Raw genomic sequence first — 22,118 nt, 5'->3', positions numbered from 1 at the left:
AAATAAATAAAAGTTCTAGAAATTGGAAAACTAAATGATGATTTCATTGTGGTCTTTAAATATAACAAGTGTTATAGGCCACGGTGGCTCACACCTGTAATCCCAGCACTTTGGGAGGCCAAGGTGGGCAGATCACCTGAGATCAGGAGTTCTAGACCAGCAGGACCAACATGGAGAAACCCCGTTTGTACTAAAAATACAAGATTAGCTGGTGTGGTGGTGCATGCCTGTAATCCCAGCTACTTGGGAGGCTGAGGCAGGAGAATCGCTTGAACCTGGGAGGCGGAGGTTGCGGTGAGCCGAGATCGCACCATTGCACTCCAGCCTGGGCAACCAGAGCAAAACTCTGTCTCAAAAAAAAAAAAAAAAAAACAACCAAAAAAACAAACAAGTGTTATAATTGTAATTCTTGTAATTCCTTAAGCCAAAACTCCCTTATAACATTTCTTAGTTTTTTGTTGTTGTTGTTGTTGTTGTTACTTTTTGTGTGTATTTGTTTGAACTTACCAGCTGTACTGTGATCTCTTTGAAGGTCTAGATTGTGTCTGATGAGATGCATATGATGCACTTCATGAATTGATCTACTTTGCAAATAATGCTGGTTGTTTTATTTCTTATTGTTTTCAGCAACTTCCAGCACCTTTCACAATGTTTTTTTCCACGTAGTTGTCCCACAGATGTTGCATACTTGATATGTCCAAAAGGGGCATTGTTGTCCCCCTCCCTGCTCCTGGACCTGCCTCTTCTCCTATGTTCCTGATTTTAGTGAATGCTTTTCCCGTCCCTCCAGTGGAGAAATTCTAAATACTGAATGCTTTGTGTACACTAAATATATATTCTGTCCATTTCATAGTTTAAAGTGTTGCTATCAGATGGAGAATTGTAATGTGCAAAATATAATAAAGCCTCTTTTTTTTTTTTTTTTTTTTTTTTGAGACGGAGTTTCGCTCTTGTTGCCCAGGCGAAGAAGTGCAATGGTGCGATCTCGGCTCACTGCAACCTCTGCCTCCCAGGTTCAAGCGATTCTACTGCCTCAGCTTCCTGAGTAGCTGGGATTACAGACATGCGGCACCATGCTTGGCTAATTTTGTATTTTTTAGTAGAGACGGGGTTTCTCCATATTGGTCAGGCTGGTGTCGAACTTCTGATCTCAGGTGATCTACCTGTCTTGGCCTCCGAAAGTGCTGGGATTACAGGCATGAGCCACCGCGCCTGGCCAATAAAGCCTCTTTATACCATTTTCTCATTTCTATTTCATAGAATTTTAAAACTGCATAAGACTTTAACCTCTGTTTCTCAAATTCACTTTCTCCTTTGGAATGTTATAATTCTACTTCACCTGACTCCTGGAACTCCCTGTTATCATGTAACATATTTTGTTTATTTTGGTTGTTGTCTGAGTCTTTCTACTACAATGCAAACTTTTTTTTTTTTGAGACTGAGTCTCACTCTTGGCCAGGCTGGAGTGCAATGGCGCTGTCTCTGCTCACTGCAACCTCTGCCTTCTGGGTTCAAGAGATTCTCCTGCCTCAGCCTCCCGAGTAGCTGGGATTACAAGTGTGCACCACCACACTTGGCTAATTTGTGTATTTTAGTAGACACAGGGTTTCACCATGTTGGCCAGGCAGGTCTCAAACTCCTGACCTCGTGATCTGCCCGCCTTGGCCTCCCAAAGTGCTAGGATTACAGGTGTGAGCCACCACACCCAGCCAACAATGCAAACTTCTTTTGAAAATTTGTTTTTAAATTTTTTGTGGGTACATAATAGGTGTATGTATTTATGAAGTACATGAGATGTTTTGATACAGGCGTGCAATGTGAAATAAGCACATCATGGAGAATGGGGTGTCTATCCCCTCAAGCATTTATCTTTGTGTTGCAAACAATCTAATTACACTCTAAGTTATTTTAAAAGGTACAATTAAGTTATTATTGACTATAGTCACCCTTTTGTGCTATCAAATAGTAGGTCTTATTCTAACTATTTTTTTAAAATGTGGAACACTTCACGAATTTGTGTGTCATCCTTGTGCAGGGGCCTCCCTAACCTCTCTATTGTTCCAATTTTAGTATATGTGCTGCTGAAGTGAGCACTAGAATGCAAACTTCTTAAGAGTAGAGGTTTTTATTTGTGTATTAACTAATTTCCCTAGCACCTAGAAGAGTGTCTGGTATAAAGTAGCTGCTCCAATAAATATTGAATGAATGAATTGGAAATGTTAAGTTAGTTGACTCTTGTTCCCCATAAGGAAAAGAGGCATGGAAAGGAACGATAACTTGCTCAAGCTAAAGCCATATCTCCTTACCAGGTAAGTGGGTTTTAAAAAAATTTAAATAAAACGATGCTTAATCACAGTTCCTTTATGTGATTTGGTACTAATGTGTATTATGGACTTAACTGTATTATCTCTATGAAAAGGGGTGGGGAAGCAAAAGGGAAGAAGCTAATATATATTGAGTCCTTACTATATGCTGGGTATTTTGTTTTATTTATTTTGTTTATTTTTTTATTTTTTTGAGACAGAGTTTTGCTTTGTCGCTGGTCTGGAGTGCGGTGGCGCGATTTCGGCTCACTACAACTTCGCCTCCCGGGTTCAAGCGATTCTTGTGCCTCGGCCTGCTGAGTAGCTGGGACTACAGGCTCGTGCCACCACTCCCGGCTAACTTTTTATATTTTTAGTAGAGACGGGGTTTCGCCATTTTGGCCAGGCTAGTCTCGAACTCCTGACCTCAGGTGGTCTGCCCGTCTCGGCCTCCCAAAGTGCTAGGATTGTAGGCGTGAGCCACCGCGCCAGGCCCATCTTATTTAATTGTCATAAATGGTATCCTATGATAGTCCAGTAACCTTCGTAGATTTTACAGATGAGGGAACTGAGGCTTAAGGAACCTAAATCACTTCCCGGAGGGTCACACAGCTAGTAAGTGACTGAACTGGGTTTTGAACCCAGGCCTGATTAACTCCATTTGGCCCTCTTTTACCTTAAGTCACAGGAAAATTTTGGATTTGTGGTCTGGGTTGCTTTAAGATTCCCAGATCAGACTACTCTTGAAAATGGTCTGATTTGAACTACTCAAGTAGAGTTACAAAAATTGTTTACCTTAAGACAACCCCATGGAGCAGTGGGGTTGTGTCTGTAGCGCTCTTGTGTAAAAAAAAAAATCCTGTGTTGCACATACTCCCACTCAGTTGTATCATATATAATTCACATTTCAGACTTTCTTTTTAACCAGGGATCCAGAACAACTATAGAAAGGTGATTATGTAACATACTTGTACAGTACAGCCACTTCTGTGTTTGGTAATATTCTTTTTTTTTTTTTTTTGAGATGGAGTCTTGTTCTGTCACCCAGGCTGGAGTACAGTGGCGCGATGTCGGCTCACTACAACCTCTGCCTCCTGGGTTCAAGCAATTCTCTACCTCAGCCTCCCGAGTAGCTGTGATTACAGGTGCCCACCACCATGCCTGCCTAATTTTTTGTATTTTTAGTAGAGATGGGGTTTCACCATCTTGGCCAGGCTGGCTTGAACTCCTGACCTCATGATCCACCTGCCTCAGCCTCCCAAAGTGCTGGGATTACAGGCGTGAGCCATGCGCTCAGCTGGTAGTACTCTTAAGCACTAAGAGCACAAACAAAAACTATGTCTAAAATGTAGGGCAGGTAGAGCAGGTGAGGGCTAAACCCAGTTGAAGTCAGCGGTTTCAGTAGTAAGTGGGCAGATCATAATTACCTGTGTTGCTCAGAGACCTAAGCTGAGAGTGAGGGTGGGGAAAGGTCACACCCATTATCTTTGGAGAAATGATGGGAGTAAATAACCCATAGTTTCCAGTTTATTCCAGAAGCATTCTCGCCAGAGTCACAATGTTGAAGTGGGTTTTGAGTTAGACCTTGTTACCCCACATCATCCAAGGTTAACATAGTTTCTTTAGATACCACAGCCATTCATTGTGAATGCCGTTGGCTTCCTCTTAGGTAGCTTTATGTAGCCTACCTTAGAAAGGAGGGTGGGGTCTGGGAGGGGAGAGGAGAGAATAGTGAAAGTAGCAGAGAAACAAAGGACTAATTAGGAGGTTCCTCAGTCATTTGGGAGTAGATCTTTTTCATTAGCTGATCACTGAGATCAAGGATGGAGGTGGTGATCCAGGAGGAGGAGGAGTAGTTGTAGTAATCAGAAGCAGAATAGAATAACTTGGCAGTCAGTGGTGGTCCAAGGACCAGCAGCATCTGATAGCTTGTTTTATATATATATATATATACACACACACACACATATATATATACACACACATATATACATATATATACACACATATATATACATATATATACACACATATATATATACATACATATATATATATATATATATATTTTTTTTTTTTTTTTCTTTTTGAGAGAGTCTCGCTCTGTCGCCCAGGCTGGAGTGCAGTGGTGCGATCTTGGCTCACTGCAACCTCTACCTCCCGGGTTGAAGTGATTCTAGTGCCTCAGCCTCCTGAGTAGCTGTGACCACAGGTGCATGCCACCACACCCGGCTAATTTTTGTATTTTTAGTAGAGATGGGGTTTTACCATGTTGACCAGACTGGTCTCGAACTCCTGACCTCAGATGATCCACCCGCCTCGGCATCCCAAAGTGTTGAGATTACAGGCATGAGCCACTGTGCCTGGCCTGAATCAATTTTAATTTTATCAAGATTCCCAGGTGATTTTTTTTTTTTCTTGAGGCAGAGTCTTACTCTGTCGCCCAGGCTGGAGTGCAGTGGTGTGATGACAGCTCACTGCAGCCTCAATCTCCCCGGGCTCAGGTGATCCTCCCACCTCAGCCTCCCAAATAGCTGGGACTACAGGCTCGTGCCACCATGCACGGCTAATTCTTGTTTTTTTTTTTTTTTTTTTTGTCCGAGGCAGAGTCTTGTTCTGTCACTCAGGCTGAAGTGCAGTGGAGTGATCTTGGCTCACTGCAATGTCTGCCTCCCGGGTTCAAGCAATTCTCATGCCTCAGCCTCCTGAGTAGCTGGGATTATAGGCGCATGCTACCACGCCTGGCTAATTTTTTTTGTATTTTTAGTAGAGATGGGGTTTCACCATGTTGGCCAGGCCGGTCTCAAACTCCTGACCTCATGATCCGCCTGCCTTGGCCTCCCAAAGTGCTGGGATTACGGGCGTGAGCTACTGCGCCCGACCAATTCTTGTAATTTTTTTTTTTTTTTGTAGAGATGGGGCTTTGCCATGTTGCCCAGGCTGGTCTCAAGCTCCTGAGCTCAAGCGATCCGCCCACCTTGGCCTCCCAAAGTGCTAGGATTACAGGCATGAGCCACCACGCCAGGCCCCCAGGTGGTTCTTTAATTCGATTCTGTGCCCGTTAAAGTTTGAGAAGCACCAAGTTTGTGATTAGGTGGTTAGTGCAAGGGGCTTTGGAGTTGGACAGACCTGGGATTGAAACCTGGTTTGGCCACTTACTACCTGTGTGACTTTAGATAAATTATTTGAACTCTCTGTGACAGTTTCTCGTATGTATAATAGGGGAACTCTCTATTTCATAGGGTTGTTGGGGAGAGTAAATGACATGATGCATTTTGCAACTGACATTATCTTAGATTTAATGAAATTTAGTAATGTCTGTGTCATATTAAGCACTGAGTCTAGCACAGCCTAGCATACTTCAATAAATGTTATTACTAATAATTAAATTAGGCAAATTTACAGGAATAAAGAGGCTTTCTCCTCTTCCTCTTTTTCCCTTTAATTATCTCTCAATGAGTACGTTTGTCTGCAGTTTTATAAAGCTGTATTGTGTGTGTACACTCTTTGGTGTTTTGCCTAGCATTATTTAATGGTAGTTATAGCAGCAGCATTAACACATCTTGTACTTATTAATGTGCCAGGTATAATTTTTATGTACTTTATGCATATATTATTTCATTCAGTCCTTAGAGCAACCATGTGAAATAAATATTATTATCTCCATTTTCAGATGAAGAAACAGAACAAACAGGTTAAATGACTTGCCTGAGATCACATAGCCAGTCAGTGGCAGAATCAGGATTTGAGCTGAGACACTCTGATTCCAGCATCTGTGCTCTATTTTCATGTATTGCTATTGCTCTCAAATTTATGTGGTGTGATGGAAATCAGGAAGCTTTGATTGGATACTTGATTCTGCCACTAATTTATTTGTGACCTTGGTCAAGTCACTTGTCGTCTTTGGGCCTATTTCCTTATTATAAAAATGGAGGGATTATCAAACTCAAAAGCAATTAAAAAAAGACAAAAAATGAAAGAAGAGTAAAACACAAAAACGGAGGGATTAGATGAGATTTGTAAAGTCTCTTCAGTGATTCATTCAACATATAGTGATTTCAAGCAAAGGTTGGAAGAAAATTTTATCTAGGGAATTGGTTCAAAAGTACTTGTTCAAGCAGGTTGGTGTCATTAAGAACAAGGGGTTTGAATCTTGACTCAGCCACTTCCTGGCTATATGACCTTGGGCAACTTACTTAACCTTTCTAAACATTGATTTCCTCATTAGCAGTGGGGAGAATAGTTCATACCTTGCAGGGATATTGTGAGGTTTGAATAAGATAATATGTATTAGCACCTAGCATATGTGAAACACACAGTGGATACTCAATATCCGTGAGTTGTCTTTTCTTCCTTCCATTCATTCAGGAGGTGCTTAGGGAAGCAGATACACCAGATTCAAAAGGATTTAGACCCTCTCTTGGTCCTTATGTCCTTTTCCGTAATGGTATTCTCACCTTTGGGAAATGAGAATTAGTAGGGAAGGAAGTGTGCATATAGCCAGGTCCGTCTGTTTTTAAATAATCCATCTTTTGATTTTAGATTAAAATTTCTTTTTACAATATATAATTTAGGCCAGTAATCCCAGCACTTTGGGAGGCCTAGGTGGGCGGATTGCCTGAGGTCAGGAGTTGAAGACTGGCATGGCCAACATAGTGAAACCCCATCTCTACTAAAAATACAAAAATTAGCTGGGCGTGGTGGCATGTGCCCGTAATCCCAGCTACTTGGAAGGCTGAGGCAGGAGAATCGCTTTAACCCGGGAGGCGGAGGTTGCAGTGAGCTGAGATTGCACCACTGCACTCCATCCTGGGCGACAGCGCAAGACTCTGTGTCAAACAAAACAAAGCAAACGACAGCAAAAACATAGAATTTATGATAGGATAAATGCCATTTTTTTTGACCAGCCTGGGCAACATAGTGAGACCCTGTCTCATAGTAATAACAATAATGAAGTACCAGAAACTGGGTGTCTTAAACAACAGATATTTATTGTCTTACAGTTCTGGAGGCGAGAAGTCTGAAATCAAGTTGTCAGCAGAGTTGATTCCTTCTGAAGGCTGTGAGGGAGAACCTGTTCCATGCATCTCTTCTAGTTTCTGGTTGCCTCAGATGTTCCTTGGCTTGTAAATGATGTTCTCTCACTGCCTTCACATCTGTATATGTCTGTCTGTGTTCAAATGTCCCCTTTTTATAACACTAGTCATATTGGGTTGGAGCCTTTTCGAATGACCTCATCTTAACTTGATCATTTGTAAAGACCCTATTTCCAGATAAAGTCACATTCATAGTCCCTGGGGGTTAGGATATCTTTCTGGGGGATACAATTCATCCTATAACAAATGGTTTAGGGCCGAGCACGGTGGCTCACGCCTGTAATCCCAGCACTTTGGGAGGCCGAGGCAGGCGGATCACCTGAGGTCAGGAGTTCGAGACCAGCCTGGCCAACGTGGTGAAACCCTATCTCTACTAAAAATACAAAAAAATTAGCTGGGCGTGGTGGTGGGTGCCTGTAATCCCAGTTACTTGGGAGGCTGAGGCAGGAGAATCACTTGAGCTCAGGAGGCAGAGATTGCAGTGAGCCGAGATTGTGCCACTGCACTCCAGCCTGGGCAACAAGCTCTGTCTCCAAAAAAAAAAAAAAAAAAAAAAACCACACAAAAAACAAACAAAAATCAAAACAAATGGTTTAGTCACTTTGTAACCTGGACAGAGGAGTGAACATATATGAAAGTAACTTTCTTTGGTCTTTTAAGATTTATTACTAAGATTCTCTTAGTATAGAGTTAAAACTTTCCTTGTCCTGTTGGCTGGGTGCCTTGGCTCAAGCCTGTAATCCCAGCACTTTGGAAGGGTGAGGCAGGTGGATCACCTGAGGTTGGGAATTTGACACCAACATGGCGAAACCCCGACTCTACTAAAAATAACAGAGTAGCTGGGCATGGTGGTGCACGCCTGTAATCCCAGCTACTTGGGAGGCTGAGGCAGGAGAATTGCTTGAGCCCAGGAGGCAGCGATTGCAGTGAGCTGAGATCACACCACTGCATGCCAGCCTGGACGACAGAGCAAGAGACTCTTATCTCAAAAAGAAAACAAAAGCTCTTCTTGTCCTGCTAATTCTGCATTTTGATTTTTGGCAGCATTTAGGAAACAGCTGAGGTGGACCTGGTGTGTAGCTTTGGTGGGAGTTCCTTCCTTTTCTGGGCTGAATGATTTAATAATAATAAAATAGCGGCTTTCATTAATTTCTTACTATGTGCCAGGAATGGACTGTGTTAAGCACTTTATATACATTAACCCACTTAATTCTCATGATAACCCTGTGAAATAGATTATCTCATTTTGCAGAGGAGAAAAGTGGGGCTCAGCCAGTGAAATAACTTGCTCAAGTTCTCTCACCCAGTAAATGGCAGAGCAGTCATTTATGTGTAGCTCTGTTGGACTTCAGAACTCCAGCTCTTAACTCAGTATATACTTTTCCTTCACTTCCTTGAATAGAACTGTTTGGCTTGAGTCTCCTTTTCTCTGAAAACTCCTAGTTCTGGAATGGTGCCAACTTAAGGGGTCAGGGAAGTGACCTTTACTTGTGTTCCTTTGAGCTCTTATTGTTTTCAGTGGGAAAGAGAATGTGAAGTCAGTTGACATTTCTTACCTACTGGTTGCAGTCTTGCCATGGGGCCCTAGTCAGATGTGAGACGTTGTAAGTTACTAAAAAAAAAATGTCCTAGTGGTTAAGAGGAAAAAACATAGGCCTGCTATGTTTATGTAACTCTCTTTTGTATTATTACAAAATTAAACATGTTCACTGTAATACATTTAAGCAGAAATTACAAAGAAAAAAGTAAAAATTCTCTTTTCTAGTCTTTATTTTCTCCACCTAGGCCCACTGGTCAGGGTAACCACTGTTCAAGCTTCGGTTTGTATCCTTACAGGTCTTTTCTTGCCAGGCTTACTTTGGAACTGCACCTTTACATCCTTTATTCCTTTATGTTGGTTGTGTCTCTTCTTGACTCATGAGCCTTACCTCTTATTTATTTTTATTACCATACATCTGGCTTACATTTTTATTTTTATTTTTTTTTTTTAGAGACAGGGTCTTGCTACATTGCCCAGGCTAGTGTGCAGTGGCTGTTCACAGGCACCATCATAGCACAGTGCAGCCTCAAACTCGTGGTCTTAAGCAGTGCCCCCTGAGTAGCTGAGACTACAGGACTGCACCACTGCACTGGGCTGCCTTACTTTTGAGTCTCCCTTTGATACTTAAGAGTTCTGCCATAGGGCCAGGCACGGTGGCTCACGCCTGTAATCCCAGCACTTTGGGATGCCAAGGCTGGTGGATCACGAGGTCAGAAGATCGAGACCATCCTGGCTAGCATAGTGAAACCTCGTCTCTACTAAAAATACAAAAAATTAGCCAGGCGTGGTGGCGGGCGCCTGTAGTCCCAGCTACTCAGGAGGCTGAGGCAGGAGAATGGCGTGAATCCAGGAGGTGGAGCTTGCAGTGAGCCGAGATCACGCCACTGCTCTCCAGCATGGGTGACAGGGTGAGACTCCATCTCAAAAAAAAAAAAAAAAAAAAAAAAAAAAGATTTCTGCTATTGCACCCTTTTCTGTAGTCTTTCCCTCACCTCCTGGTAAAATTTTACTTATCTTTGAAGCTCAGTTCAAGTCCTCCCTTTTCCATTAATCCACTGGAAACCATGGTAACCCATGATAACTCATTCTGCCTCATAACTCATAGCATTAATTTCTACCACTCATTTACCAGTTGACCATGAAATGCTGTGTATCATCACTTGTATTTTATTATTTGTTATTTAACTTCTCACACATTTGCCCAGTTAGATTGTGCTGCTTGGGCTCATGGTGATTTATTCTTCTTTCTAGTCCCAATTTTGCCTAACACAATGTCCTGCATTTAGCAAGTACTCAATAAATGCTGATGTGATTGGAATTTGTTAGTACTTCACACCCTTCTAAAAGATCAGGTGCTCAGAGCTGGAAGCCTAAGGGAACACTTACCTGGCTGACATCATCTTGGCTGCCTGTCAAGATGGGGTGTGTGCCTGAGAGAACTGCCTGTAAATGAAATACTTGTGCAACAGGTTATGTTTTCTCCTTTAGTGGGTGGGATTCAAAACTTCACATTGGCAAAAAGAGATAGTAAGTGTAGGAAGAGGGCTGAAAAGGGGATGGTTGGGAGGATGCTACCTTGTGAGACGTGGGGATATGGCTTTATTAAAAACATAAATATTAAAGTCTGGCATATTGCAGAGAGAAGCTTCTTGGAACCAGTAGGCTAATTAGGCAAACTGGCTTCTCTGGTGCAAACCAGTTATTAATTGCCATTTATTTTCTTTGCTATAAAACTGTACCACCCATCTACTTACTTTCTCATTAGAGTGAATCTGGAGAAAAGGCTTAGGTTAGATTTAGGAAATCCAGGAGAAAAATGCAGGACAGTCAGAATAAGACCAGGGATGGGCATAGTCCTTTCTCTCACTTGTCTTACCAGCCCTAGACCTTAAGGGTGGCCAGGACCTCCTTGCATTTGCCAGTAGAGGTTGCTATTGAAGTGGTGTAAAACCTCTTGTTTCTGTCCCTGCTAACTCCTTTTGCCCCATCTTATTTTTCTCCTTCACTGACACCCTCCTATCACACACACATTGGTTAGTTATCATTCCCATCTCTGAGGTTCAGATATGCAGTGGACCACCCTGCCTTTACCTGTCCAGACTTTGTCTGCAACCTGTCTTTCTATTCCACTCCTCCTCCCCTCCCGCAAATGATTTGAAATGGAGAGGAAAGGAAATGGAGTTTGAAAGGAAATGGTTTTAACTCTTCTGTGGCTGTGGCTTAGGGGGCAGAATGTTTTGATTGCTTGATTTAGGGGTCTTGAGGTCTCCTAATACAATATTCTTTTTGTTAATAGAAAGGCCCCACTCCATTTTTTTTTTCTCTGAGTATTTTGGACTCAGAGAAAGTCTTGTGTTGAAATGTTGGTACCTGCCCCCGAAGGGGAAAAGATCCCTTTCAGAGTTTATTTTTCCCCCCCATTCATGGGGAATTCTTCTCATTATCAGAAGATGAAGATTAATGGTCCTTTGAACAGAGTATAAATATAGCCAACACCCTAATATATTTCTAATGATTGGGCTTTAGCTTTAAAAACATTAGGCTAGATGCCTCCCTATTTTTTGTGGTATGATTTAGCTGTAACTAGCCTGGAGGCAATAACAACACTAAATGACCTTTTGTAGTCACATTAAACATTGAGATGGTACTGAGACTGCCTTGGTGGGGAGTTTTGGCCTATGGGAATGATGTGGTTTTTGTTTCTACTCCTTTCTCTGTTTTCAGATAAATCCTCCTACATGTCCCATTCTCTGTCTGGCTCTGGGAAGTACTGACAGTAGGGAAAAGTTAGTACACTCATCTCATTGTTCAGATCAAGTTTCTTGGGTGCGGTTTTGCAGAACTTCCTACAAGAGCTGACTCAAGAGTTCTCTTCTATTGTGGAGATGTTCCTGCTCTTACATGTCATACTAATTTATATCCTTGAAATTTTGAGCAGCATCATTTGGATGTGTTAAGTTGGGAATGAAGAAAGTGAAAATATTTTCAGAGGTTCCTTGAGAAAAGGGTTCCCTTTGCTGGGTAAATCAACGTTCCCTAGATGCTATGGCTAAGAAGTGAAGAATTCTAAGCCAACTTTTTTTCCCCCCTTTTCTTTTCTTTACTTTTTTTTTTTTTTTTTTTTTTTCCGAGACAGAGTTTGCTCTTGTTGCCCAAGGCTGGAGTGCAATGGTGTGATCTCAGCTCACTGCAATCTCCACCTCCCGGGTTCAAGCGATTCTCCTGCCTCAGCCTCCCGAGGAGCTGGGATTACAGGCGTTACAGACGTGCGCCACCATGCCTGGCTAATTTTTTGCATTTCCAGTAGAAACGTGGTTTCACCATGTTAGCCAGGCCTGTCTCTAACTCCTGACCTCAAGTGATCCACCCACCTCAGCCTCCCAAAGTGCTGGGATTACAGTTGTGAGCCACTGTGCCTGGCATTTTTTTTTTTTTTTTTTTTTTTTTTAAGAGACAGAGTCTTGTTCTTTCACCCAGGCTGGGGTGCAGTGACATGATCATAACTCACTGTAACCTTGAACTCCTAGGCTAAAGCGATCCTCCTGCCTCCACCTCCTGAGTAAGCTAGGAATACAGGCACATGCCATCACGCCCAGCTCAGTTTTATTATTATTTTTTTTTTTGTAGAGACAGGGTCTCACTATGTTGCCAAGGCTAGTCTTGAACTCCTGGCCTCAAGCTATCCTCCCACCTCAGCCTCCCAAAGTGTTGGATTATAGGTGTGAGACACCTTGTCCAGTACCTGCTTTTCCTTTTTGATGTCAGATCCCTCTGAATAACAAGTTATTTGCCTTTTTTTTCCTCCATAAGACTGTGAGCACCTTGAGAGCTGCGAGAACATCTCACTTATCTTTGTATCTCTGATGTTTAGGACAGTGTCCAACTCAAAGTGTCTATAAATGTATGTTGCGTTGAATAGTGGAGGGAAGCTTTAAATGCATTTACTGCAGACAGATGTATGCTTAGCATATTGAATTGGGAGACGTTATTAGAAAGTGGAGATGGATAAAGGAGGGAATTTTCATGGATATGATATAGAGAATTTTTGTTTCCTAAGGATTTAAAATTTTTGTTTGTTTGTTTATTTATTTATTTTTTAGAGATGGGGTCTTGCAGTGTTGCCTAGGCTTGTCTTGAACTGCTGCCTTCAAGTGATCCTCCTGCCTCAGCCTCCTGAGTATCTGGAATTACAGGCATGAGCCACTGCATCCAACTTGCCTAACAATTTTTAGAGTAACAGTTATTTTGCGGTTCCTTTATGTGGAGAACCTTTAGAAGTGTTCCATCTGACTACCTTGGACAAGGCACTGTGACCTTCTTTGTAGGAGAGACTAATGACACCTGCCCAATTCCCTCAAATGGAGGGATATCCCTCAGTAAAGGAAGGGGCTCAGAATTAGATTGGGGGTAGAGAAAGGAAGCATTGAGTCCCTCCTAGCCCTGCACTGTGGAAATGTAAAGCTATTATTATGATAATTGCTGTTGGCAAACAAGAAAATTCTCAGCCTCTGGTTTGTTACCTACACCCAGTCACAACCTCAGGTTGGGTGGATGCAGACTTTAAATATTGGGGTCACCTGTAGCTGTTGGCAAAGGTCCCTGTGGTTTCTCTGGGTGTTGTGCAAGCATTACTTTTTGGCTCTTTTCCCTGTGTCCATCAGTAAAAAGTAGGAAGTTTGAGGAGCTGTGCTTTCAGTTGGTATTAGGCATTGGAGTGCCTTTATTTCCCACATTTAACTAGTAAATACCCAACACTCCATAACAAGATGGCCCTGCTTGGAAATTTCTTACCTAGGGAGTGACTGAAGCTTAAGAGGAACTGCACAGCCCCCTATATTGAAAACTGAGTAGTCATTTCCTAGAGCATGGCTTGGATCCTGATCAGCTGATTTCCTGTCTCTACAGGGATGTGATGTGATTCCTCCCCCTTCCTTCTGGAAGAAATGGATATTTTTTTTTCATTTCCTGTTTGATAGTGTATTTTCTGAGTACCAGGAGACACTTGATGACTGTAAAACATTTGGTGTGTGGGGGGATGGGAAGGAAGGAGGCTTTTGTTTTCAGCAGAATGGCTTTCATTTGAGGAATTCAAAGCACATACGTGTACCCAAGCTGCTTTGTTCCCATGGGAGAGACACAGGCTCTAAGAAGATTGTTTTGAATCCCTTTCCTGGGCTGTGCCTACTTGACCTGCACTGGTAGAGCCCCTTCTCCCCCATAGATTAGAAAAGCTCGGTCCCTCATGGAGCTCTGCATGCTGTAGATTCTGCTCTTGCCACATCCCCTACTCAGCCCTTTTTGTGCCTAAATCTGCTGGAGAGCAACTGTTAGTCCCTGGGGGAAGTGACACCACCCTTGGAATGGAACCTGGCTGGATGCCCCTTGATCCCTGACTGAGTGACACAGACTGGAACAGGAATCTGGCTGTCCAGATTTCCTGTCCTCTGTCCTCACTAGCAGGCTTCCACCCTGGGGCCGGGGGTATGGGGTGTGGTGGGAGCTGGTTGCTAACAAGCAGCGCCACCTGTGGACCTGCACAGCCACTTGTTTTCCTAACCAAGAGCTACCCGTCCAGTCTGGCCTGTTTCTGATCCATCTGGAGTGAGAGCAGAGACCTGGAAGAGAGATCAGTGAGGAGGCAGTCATTGTGATCCCTTTTGTTTGTAGTGAAGCTTTGCTTAGTGTTTGAGGGCCTGGGGTTTAATTTTTTAACAGACTCTTACTATAGTTTTGTGTGTTTAACTCTAAGATTTTCTTTTCTTCTCTTTTTTCTTTCCTCCTCCTTCTACTCCTCGTCCTTTCTCCTTCTCCTTCTTCTTCTTCCTGTGTTTTTATTTTTCCCAACTTTATAAAGGTATAATTGATACATAAAAATTGTATATCTTTATGGTGTACAATGTGATGTCTTGATATATGTAAACATTGTGGAATGATTAAATCAAGCTAGTTAACATCTGTCACCTCACATAGTTTTGTGTGATGAGAATATTTAACATTACTACTTCCAGAATTTTCAAGTATACAATACATTGTTTGCTGTACAATACATCTCCAGAACTTATTCATCTTTTCTAGAGTTGCTTTTTCTTAAATGAATTATTAGGTTTCTTCTTGACCTTGAAGAAGTCCAGAAAAATTCTTACAAAATAGGGAATTGCATGGTAGGTAGGTTATGAGAAGTTTCATTTTTGGGTTTTGTGGATATTACAAACAGCTTTTCCTAGTTTGCTAGGGATTTGCGTGGCCAGGTATTTGCTGCATTTAAAGTTCTTAGATATTATCATCAGAAGAACAGTCTTTTCTTTTTCTTTTCTTTTTTTTTTTTGAGATGGGGTCTTGCTCTGTCCCCCAGGCTAGAGTGCAATGGCGGAATCTCGGCTCACTGCACGCTCCACCTCCCGGGTTCACGCCATTCTCTTGCCTCAGCCTCCCGAGTAGCTGGGACTACAGGCGCCCGCCACCACGCCCGGCTAATTTTTTTTTTGTATTTTTAGTAGAGACGGGGTTTCACTGTGTTAGCCAGGATGGTCTCGATCTACTGACCTCGTGATCCGTCCACCTCGGCCTCCCAAAGTGCTGGGATTACAGGCATGAGCCACCGTGCCCAGCCAGAAGAACAGTCTTAACAAGAATAAGTGGAATCAGGGAGCATGCCTCTAACATTTAACAGTACATTCTTCCTTTTACCTCTGTTGTTGACCATGTGCCTTCTTGCTCCAGGGGTTTTCAGTTTTCTTTTATTTTGTGGTATCAGATACATTTTCCCTCTAGGGTAGAAAGCAGCATCTTACAGTGGAAAGGAACCCTGGCTTTGGATCTTACTAGCTCTGTGGTCTTAAACAGTAATGTAACCCCTTTCAACTATGCTTTTCCTAATTCCTCATTTGTAAAATATTGGTGGTGATAACCATCTTGCAGGGTTTTTGTAGAGGTTAAATGAGTTAATATACGTAAAACACATTGGTTGGCACATAGTATGTAATTGTAGCTTGTTTTTTATTAGTAGGAGTCATAATAACAATACGCTTGATTTTATTATGATAAAATACACTAACATAACATTTAGCATTTTAGCCATCTGTAAGGGTAAATTTAGTGGCATCAAGTACATTCACTTGATTGTTGTGCAGCCATCACTATTATCCATCTCTAGAACTTTTTCATCTTCTCAAACTAAAATTCCAAACCCATTAAACAATAACTCACCTTCCGCCTCCTTAGCCCCTGGCAACCACAATTCTACTTTCTGTTTCTATGCATTTGACTACTCTATGTACTTCATATAAGTGGAATCATACAGTATTTGTCCTTTTGTGTCTGGCTTATTTCATGTAGCATAATGTCCTCAAGGTTCATTCATGTTGTAGCATGTGCCAGAATTTCCTTCCTTTTTAAGGCTAAATAATATTCCATTTATGTATCTACCACATTTTATTTATCCATTCATCTGTTGATGGATACTTGGCTTGCTAATAATATGATTATTTTTGGGGTTTTTTGACATTTAATTAATTAATTTATTTAGACAGCGTCTTGCTCTGTTGCCCAGGCTGGAGTGCAATGGTGTGATTTCCGCTCACTGCAATCTCCGCCTCCTGGGTTCAAGTGATTCTCCTGCCTCAACCTCCCGAGTAGCTGGGAATACAGGTGCATGCTACCACGCCTGACTAATTTTTGTATTTTTTAGGTAGAGATGGGGTTTTACCATGTTGGCCAGGCTGGTCTTGAACTCTTGATCACCTGTTTCAGCCTCCCTAAGTGCTAGGATTACAGACATGAGCCACTGCGCCCAGCCAGATTATTTTTAATAGTAATGAATTGATTCTCTAAGGTGCGTTCAGAGGCTTCAAAGCTGGAGAGAAGAGGATGAAGTTGAACAATATCCTTGTTTGTGTGTTGACTTTGTCTCTCTGGGTTTTGCTTGCAAGACCTATTTTGATAGGAGTCAAATAGGATGATGAATGATGGACCTACTGAACCCCATACAGAGGGTCCAGACCTGGCAGAATTCTAGGAAAAAAAAATTTCCTCCTAGTCTAATTTTTCTCAGTGATAAACTACTCTGTGTGCTTACAGTTTGTCTATCTTGCTTCTCTCCCTCTCTCCTTTGCTCCTACTGTGAATGAGATTCTTGGAGTGGTGACATATCTACACTCTTGGATTGTTTTGCAGAGGTTGAAGGCTGAGAGAGAATTGCTATATAGCTGAGGGGTGATGAGTACAGCGAACGGCCAACTGTGTGCCAACCTGGCTTTCCAGGGCAGTATTTTTAGGATATATGTACCTATATGTGTACACACATATGTCTACACACACATACATACATATGTACACACACACAAATATCCCATTATTGACACTTGACACAGTAAGGGAGCTACATGTTCTTCTCTGGGTTCCCCTCAATGCAGCCCACCACCAGAATGCATGCATTGGAAACAGGGCTCCAGGATAATGTGAGAGGTCTCCAAGGAGTTCCAAGTATAAAGAGCCTTAGCAGAAGGGCCTTGACAGCTTAGACAGTCTCTTACAATGTCTACCAAAATTCTGAAGAAAGACTACTATCCAGCTGTGATTTTTCTGCCTTCCAGGTTAGACCTGAAAAAGTCCAGGAGCCTAGCTTCTGTGTCCTGTGCTTATGCTGGACATGGGTGGAGGGTGAGGAGAGGCAGTAGTCCCTCCAAACCCTTGTATCTCCAACTGTGGATTCTCCTGTTTGTTTATAGGGTGGAAGGGGTGGTTTATACTGGTTTGTCCCCAGTTCCTGCTCTGTGCCTGAGGGGACTGCAGTGGCATTAGGATTTTTTGCCCAGTTGCTCATGGACATAGAGACACGTCACCTCAGTGCACTCCCCTATGCAAATTGGCCTACCTTCATATTACCTGCTTTTGTACCTCCAATGCCTAGAGACCAGTTGTCTCTCAGAAGCTACTCAGGATGATTTTATGCTGTCAGCATAATAAAAGTGAATTAATTCTATATTAATAAAGACCATATTTAGTATTAGTCAACTAAGGTTTTATATGTACATATTACTAAAGAAAAATGAATTTTAAAAAAGAATGTTTTAGAGAAACAGATTAAATATGAACGACAGTAGGGGGCACTTGTATGACAGTAGAATAAAGCAAGCGTGAGAGTGTTCAGTTTGAAATTTGAAGTTTAACTTTTACTTGTTCCTTGGAAGTTCATGTTTTTTCCTCATGTAACTTTCTGCAAAACTGAAGGTTGGATTTTAAATATAAAATATTTGACATGACCAAGTTATATTTACCCTTTGTCAACTAAAAATGGACTTTTTTCAAAGTTTGTTATTTTTATTTTATTTTATTTTGAGACAGAGTCCCCCTCTGTTGCCCACGTTGGAATGCAGTGGTGCGATCTTGGCTCACTGCAACCACCACCTCCCAGGTTCAAGAGATTCTCATGCCTCAGCCTCCTGAGTAACTGCAATTACAGATGTACACCACCACGCCTGGCTGATTTTTGTATTTTTATTAGGGACAGGGTTTTGCCATGTTGGCCAGGCTGGTCTCGAACTTCTGGCCTCAAGTGATCTGTGTGCCTCAGCCTCTCAAAGTGTTGGGATTACAGGCGTGAGCCACCATACCCAGTCTTATTTTATTTTTTTAAAGACAGGTTCTTGCTCTGTCGCACAGACTGGAGTGCAGTGGCACAATCATAGCTCACTGTAACGTGTCTTGCAGGCTCAACAGATCCTCCCACCTCAGTTTCTCAAGTATCTGAGACTACAGGTGTGTGCCACTACACCTGGCTAATTTTTAAATTTTTTGTAAAGACAAAGTCTCATTATATTGCCCAGGCTGGTTTCAAACACCTGGGCTCAAGCCATCCTTCTGCCCTGGCCTCCCAAAGAGCTGGGATTATAGGCATGAGCCACTGTGCCCCAATTTATTTATTTTTTATTTATTTTTTTTTTACCTTCAGATGCTCTTTGGCAAGCAAGGATTGCTCGATTAAAAGTATTGCATTATCTCATTCAACTATATGAACATACAAAACATAAAAAAATTTGTCTGAGGCCAGGCGTGGTGGGTCACGCCTGTATTCCCAGCACTTTGGGAGGCTGAGACGGGTGGATCACCTGAGGTCGGTAGTTCGAGACCAGCCTGGCCAACATGGAGAAACCCCATCTCTACTAAAAATACAGAAATTAGCTGGGCATGGTAGCACGAGCCTATAATCCCAGCTACTAGGGGGGCTGAGGCAGGAGGATTGCTTGATCCTGGGAGGCGGAGGTTGCAGTTAGCTGAGATTGTGCCACTGGACTCTAGCCTGGGTAACAGTCGAGACTCCATCTCAAAAAAAAAAAAAAAGTCTGAAACAGTATTGGAAGCTTTAATTTCTGTTTCAACAAATTTGTGCTACTCTGGATTATGTGCTACCTGTCACTCAAGGATCTTGTTGAAATACTTTCTTGTACAAAAACAACGAGTCAAAACAAAACAAAACAAAAATGAGTGTACTTCATGTTGTATTTGAGTAGAGGTCCTAACAAACACTTGAAAAATGGCTGGTAGGCCGGACGTGGTGGCTCACGCCTGTAATCCCAGCACTTTGGGAGGCCGAGGTGGGCAGATCACAAGGTCAGGAGACTGAGACCACCCTGGCTAACACGGTGAAAACCTGTCTCTACTAAAAATACAAAAAAATTAGCCGGGCATGGTGGCGGGTGCCTGTAGTCCCAGCTACTCTGGAGGCTGAGGCAGGAGAATGGCGTGAACCTGGGAGGCGGAGCTTGCAGTGAGCTGAGATGGCGCCATTGCATGCCAGCCTAGGCGACAGAGAGAGATTCCATCTGAAAAAAAAGAAAAATGGCTGGTGTTAGATGAACACAGCTTTCTCTCATTTCAATAATGATATTGAAAGGTTTTAAAGGCCAAATAATTTTTTTTTTGGGAGACAGAGTCTTGCTCTGTCACCCACGCTGTAGTGCAATGGCATAATCTCAGCTCACTGCAACCTCTGCCTCCCAGGTTCAAGTGATTCTCCTGCCTCCCCTTCCTGAGTAGCTGGGATTACAGGTGAGTGCCACCATGCCCGGCTAATTTTTGTATTTTTAGCAGAGATGGGGTTTTACCATGTTGGCCAGGCTGGTCTCGAACTCCTGACCTCAGGTGATCCACCCACCTCGGCCTCCCAAAGTGCTGGGATTACAGGGGTAAACCACCGCGCATGGCCTAAGGCCAAATAATTTTTATGAGCTGTCTGGAGAAGCTTTGATGAGGAATAACAGTATCATTTTCAAATTAGCTTCTGCACAAACTGCGTAATTTTGGGTATTCCATGTTACATGCATATGATGTAGCTGGCTCTTAATCACCCTGTGAAAATGGAGTACAAGGCATGCTGAACACTTCAAATTCACAGATAACTACTAAAACTAATTTTAGTCAACTGTCTCATCATTTATTCCTACTTGAATTACCAAAGATGCTTGCTTATGGGGGGAAATTGAACAGATTTTTTTCCTCTTGTTTACCTTTTACCTTTTTTTAAATGTTATCTGCCACTGTTTTTTTTTTTTTTTTTTTCAGACAGTCTCGCTCTGTCACTGCAACCTCTGCCTTCCAGGTTCAAGCGATTCTCCTGCCTCAGCGTCCCAAGTAACTGGGATTACAGGTGTCCCCTACCACGTCCAGCTAATTTTTGTATTTTTAGTAGAGATGGGGTTTCACCATGTTGGCCAGGCTGGTCTCAAATTCCTGACCTCAAGTGATCCTCCCATCTCAGCCTCCCAAATTTGCCACTATTCTTTATATTCCAGCTAAAATGAACTAGTGCTTTCTGCTTTTTTTTTTCTTAGCTTTCCTGCTTTCATGCCTTTGCTCATGCTGTTTCCTGTGCCTGCATTTTCCTTTAATTTCTACATTATATTTGGTCCTTACATATCCATCTCAAATGTTACTTTTTGTGGATTCTTCCCTGATTATCTCAGATACAAGTCATATCATCTTCCTGAACTGACATAATATTATTGAAAGAAATGCACTTAAAAGTAATAGTAATAACTGACAACATTCAGAGTCTGTTACAAAATGTTTTCACATGTATTAGCTCATTGGAACCTCACAGATGTTTTTCATCACTCCTGTTTTACAGCTGAGGAAATTAAGGCTTAAGGAGATTAAGTAACTTGCCTGAGGTTACCCATAATTAGAACTAAATCTTTATTTTTATTTTTATTTTTTTTAGAGACAAGGTCTTGCTGTTGCACAGGCTGCAGTGCAGTGGTGTAAACGTGGCTCACTGCAGCCTCAAACTCCTGGGCTCAAGAGATTGTCCCACTCCAGCCTCCTGTGTAGCTAGGACTATAGGCATATGCCACTACACCCAGCTAAATTTTTGTGTCTTTTGTAGAGATGGGGTCTCACTGTGTTGCCCAGGCTGGTCTTGAACTCCTGACCTGAAATGATCCTTCTGCCTTAGTCCTCTAAAGTGCTGGGATTATAGGCATGAGCCACCATACCTAGCATAAATCTAAATTTTATGACCTCAAATCCCATGTTCTTTCCACCAAACAGTACTATCTTACGATTCTTATCACTTGCTACTATGGGTTAGAATTACTTGTGTAAATGTCACATCTGGCCTACTACTTTGTACTGTCCTTAGATGAAGAGTCAATGCCTTATTTTTTGTCTCTGACATCCCATAGCACAGAGTATTGCGTATAACAAGGCTTCAATAACCATTACTGAAAGGCTGACAAGTTCAAGAAATGTTGATGAATGCATGTGTCTAGCACAGTGCCTCGCACATAGATGCCTAATAAACATTTATTGAATTTAATTGTAAAGTGGATCAAAGACCATAGTTAATAAGAGCTTATAGGGCACTTAATAAGTGCCAGGCAACTGGGCACGGTGGCTCACACCTGTGATCCCTGCACTTTGGGAGGCTGAGGCAGGCGTATCACGAGGTCAGGAGATCAAGACTGTCCTGGCCAACATGGTGTAACCCCATCTCTACTAAAAATACGAAAATTAGCAGGGCGTGGTGGCACACGTCTGTAATCCCAGCTACTTGGGAGGCTGAGGCAGGAGAATCTCTTGAACCCAGGAGGCGGAGGTTGCAGTGAGCCGAGATTGCGCTACTTCACTCCAGCCTGGGTGACAGAGTGAGACTCCGGCTCAAAAAAAAAAAAAAAAAAAAAA

The 22,118-nt window shown here is 42.3% G+C and overlaps 1 protein-coding gene and 1 non-coding gene across 4 annotated transcripts in view; one reads left to right on the top strand and one right to left on the bottom strand.

Annotated features, from left to right (window-relative positions):
• Positions 1-22,118, top strand: part of MACF1 (microtubule actin crosslinking factor 1) — a 401,556-nt gene that overhangs the window by 35,083 nt on the left and 344,355 nt on the right. The gene's annotated exons all lie outside the window — the stretch shown is intronic.
• LOC112131015 (U6 spliceosomal RNA) lies at positions 1,991-2,094 on the bottom strand. Its single transcript, XR_002913172.1, has one exon. It is a non-coding gene; the product is annotated as a U6 spliceosomal RNA (small nuclear RNA).

The sequence above is a fragment of the Pongo abelii genome, chromosome 1, assembly GCF_028885655.2.
Source record: "Pongo abelii isolate AG06213 chromosome 1, NHGRI_mPonAbe1-v2.0_pri, whole genome shotgun sequence".
NCBI lineage: Eukaryota > Metazoa > Chordata > Mammalia > Primates > Hominidae > Pongo > Pongo abelii.
This window is presented reverse-complemented; position numbering and strand designations above follow the sequence as displayed.